This window comes from Propithecus coquereli, unplaced genomic scaffold (genome assembly GCF_000956105.1).
Source record: "Propithecus coquereli isolate 6110/MARCELLA unplaced genomic scaffold, Pcoq_1.0 Scaffold698, whole genome shotgun sequence".
NCBI classification, from domain to species: domain Eukaryota; kingdom Metazoa; phylum Chordata; class Mammalia; order Primates; family Indriidae; genus Propithecus; species Propithecus coquereli.
In genome coordinates this window covers 84,331-85,219 of record NW_012153040.1, presented here as the reverse complement: position 1 = coordinate 85,219, position 889 = coordinate 84,331, and the positions used below count along the sequence as shown (strand labels likewise).

The 889-nt window shown below is 45.4% G+C and overlaps 1 protein-coding gene across 1 annotated transcript in view; it reads left to right on the top strand.

Annotated features, from left to right (window-relative positions):
* The window catches only part of LOC105823722, a gene marked incomplete at its 3' end in the record, with an annotated part of 37,146 nt that overhangs the window by 33,284 nt on the left and 2,973 nt on the right, over positions 1 to 889 (top strand). The window lies entirely within an intron of this gene.

Sequence of the window (889 nt, the reverse complement as noted above, 5' to 3'; positions counted from 1 at the left end):
AACATTATGCTAAGTGAAAGCAGCCAGTCTCAAAAGACCACGAATCGTGTGAGACCATATTTATAAAATGTCCAAAGCAGGCAAAACTATAGGGAGGAATAATAGGTTAGCGGTTGCCTAGGGCTGGGGGTGGGGGTGGGATGCAGATTGGGGAAAAGAGGCGCAACTGCTGCTGGGTACAGGGATTCTTTTGAGGGAGATAAAATGTTCCAAAATTGTGGTGATATTTGCACAACTGTGATTATACTAGAAACCATTCACTTGTATCCTTTAAATGTGTGAACTACATATGGTATGTGTATTAAATCTCAGCAAAGCTGTTAAAAATGTAATAAAAGAAAAGAATGAGTTTCTAGCTTTAATAACGGGAGACATGGTGTCACCATGAACCAAAACTGGGACTACAGGAGGCAGAATGTGTTTGTGGGGAAATGAGCCTTGGAGCCACGGAGCGGCTGTGATGAGCAAATATTGAATGTCCTGGTCAGGAACACAGGAAAAAGGATGGCTGGGATAATAATGCACACAACGATCATTTATCGAGCATCTGTTACGTGCCTAGCCCTGTAAACACGCTGTTTCTATACACGGCCGGGTCGGCCGTATGTCCACTGCTGCTTCCTCCCGTCCCCTGGGTGAGTGGATGAGAGGAGGAGGGCCTTTATCTCTCTGGCAGCACCTACGGCCCAGGCTGCCTGAAAGTCTGTGTGAACACTCACGGGATGAACGCAGATTAGTATCTTTTAACCCTCATAACAACCCTTGGAGGTAGGTCTTCGTCTCCATTTCACATCATTATCCTAAGACCACAGAGCTAATCATTGACAGTGGTCTGTTTGAATTCCGAATCATGGTGCAATGCCGTAAGCTCTCAATCTGTGTGTGCAAA